Here is a 2,710-nt window from a genome sequence, read left to right as displayed (position 1 = left end):
AACATATGGAATTGTGAGCACTGGGAGGTCCCTTTGAACTATCATTTCTAGCTATCCATTGAAAAATAAGTCTAACCAACAATATAACTAATTCTAGGCAAGCGCTCTACCACTGAGCTAAATCCCCAACCCAATATAACTAATTCTAATGTGAAGAAAAAGTATGTATTTTAAAATGTACTGTGGTACTGGGGATCCAACCTTGAGCATACTAGGCAAGCATTCTACCAATAGGGATTGAATTTTAAATGTCCAATGCGCAATGATAGACCAGGCAGTAAGAGCTGATGTCTCCAGTCAGCAGTCAGCAAAATGGCACACCATCAGAATACCTCTCCTTTCATGCTAATTTATGGGGCTACCAATTTGTACCCATGACAGTGCTGAGCACAGTTTCAGCAAATGGTGCTGGTTCAACTGGAGGTCAACATGTAGAAGAATGCAGATCGATCCATGCTTATCACCCTGTACAAAGCTTAAGTCCAAGTGGATCAAGGACCTCCACATCAAACCAGATACACTCAAACTAATAGAAGAAAAAGTGGGGAAGCATCTCGAACACATGGGCACTGGAGAAAATTCCCTGAACAAAACACTAATGGCTTATGCTCTAAGATCAAGAATCAGCAAATGGGATCTCATAAAAACTGCAAAGCTTCTGTAAGGCAAAGGACACTGTGGTTAGGACAAAAATGGCAACCAACAGATTGAGAAAAGATCTTTACCAATCCTCCAACTGATAGAGGGCTTATATCCAAAATATACAAAGAACTCATGAAGTTAGACAGCAGGGAGACAAATGGCCCTTTTAAAAAATGGGGTTCAGAGCTAAACAAAGAATTCACAGCTGAGGAATGCCGAATGGCTGAGAAGCACTAAAGAAATGTCCAACATCTTTAGTCATAAGGGAAATGCAAATCAAAACAACTCTGAGATTCCACCTCACACCAGTCAGAATGGCTAAGATCAAAAACTCCAGCGACAGCAGATGCTGGTGAGGATGTGGAGAAAGAAGAACACTCCTCCATTGTTGGTGGGATTGCAGACTGGTACAACCATTCTGGAAATCAGTCTGGAGGTTCCTCAGAAAATTGGACATTGAACTACCTGAGGACCCAGCTATACCTCTCTTGGGCATATACCCAAAAGATGCTCCAACATATAACAAAGACACATGCTCCACTATGTTCATAGCAGCCTTATTTATAATAGTTGGAAGCTGGAAAGAACAAAGGCTGGACCCCCAGTACAGGATTGTTGGGGGTAGGCCGATAATGGGGGGAAGGATTGGGAGGGGAACACCCTCATAGAAGGGGAGGGGAAGGGGTTAGGGGGATGTTGGCCTGGAAACCGGGAAAGGAAATAACATTTGAAATGTAAATAAGAAATACCCAATTTAATAAAGATGGAGAAAAAAAAGAAAATATTCAAAAGAGAAAGAAAAAAATAGTAAATGTCTCCAAATGAAAGAGGAGAAACACCTCCTTTTTTTTTTTTTTTTTTTTTTTTTTCGGAGCTGGGGACCGAACCCAGGGCCTTGTGCTTCCTAGGTAAGTGCTCTACCACTGAGCTAAATCCCCAGCCAAAGAATGGCTCTTTATTTTTCTTTTTTTTCGTGGCTGGGGACCGAACCCAGGACCTTGTGCTTCCTAGGCAAGTGCTCTACCACTGAGCCAAATCCCCAACCCCTGAAACACCTCCTTTTTATTTGTACTGTTTCATTAAGTAATGTTTAACTTTATTGGTAGGGTTAAGATGCTTTTTTTATACATATCAAATTCTTCTGCAACTTTATTCCACTTCTTTGCTCACTTCTTCCTAAAGGTCCCTGGCTTTATTTAGATGGTAAAGAGGCTGTATTGCAAGGTAATGAAGGAGGATCTGAAGTCAAGCAACCGGGATGTCAATCCTCAGGTGAAGAGTTTTCTAGCTAAGAGTGCAAATACCCCCACAGCTTAGGGCTTCTGGGACATCATCTATAGAGAAGTGACCTTAAAAATACATACAAAGGTCTTTAAAAATACAATCGTTAAGACAGACCTAGAGAAGCTTTAACAACAGTGCACGGCAAATAAGAATTGCTAGCTCTATCTTCTATGTGCAGGAAGCTAGGATATGGACACTAAATAAGCTGGTTCTTTTTGGAAGAAAATAGTAAGAGTGAAGCTGAGGACTCAGAAGGTAGAAGTGATTAGTAGTTAGGCCAACACACATATATTCAAAGAGAAGGTGACACCACCTCACCTGTCCACTTTGACTGGTCCTCTGTCCGTCTACTTTCTCTTTGATTGGTCCTCTGTCCATCCGCTTTCCTTCACTCCTACCTCCCACTACAGCTAAGCAACCTCAGACTGCAAAATAAAGTATACACAACCCTTCTATGTTGCAACACCACATTGTTAAAGGTCATTAATTGAGTTACCAAAATAACTTTTTGGGAAAAGAAATCTTATAATGTTTTAAGTAAGCTTATTAATTTTTGTTGGTCTGCATTCATAACTATCCCGTGCTGCTTGCAGCTCATGAGCCACAGTCTGACCACAGCTGAAAGTTTAGACTATTTTTTTAGGGATGTTTGTCTCATATAGAAAAATGAAAGGAAATGTCTGTAAAACCAAATGGCTATCAGGAACAAGCCTCCAGCAATGAGTCGGGGAGACTCTGTCTTGAAAGGGGGCAGTTCATGTTCTCCTGTTTTCCATCAGTGAAA

The sequence above is a fragment of the Rattus norvegicus genome, chromosome 18 (assembly GCF_021556685.1).
Source record: "Rattus norvegicus strain SHRSP/BbbUtx chromosome 18, alternate assembly SHRSP_T2T, whole genome shotgun sequence".
NCBI classification, from domain to species: Eukaryota; Metazoa; Chordata; class Mammalia; order Rodentia; family Muridae; genus Rattus; species Rattus norvegicus.
The sequence above is the reverse complement of the archived record's forward strand: the minus strand, read 5'-3'. Positions refer to the sequence as shown.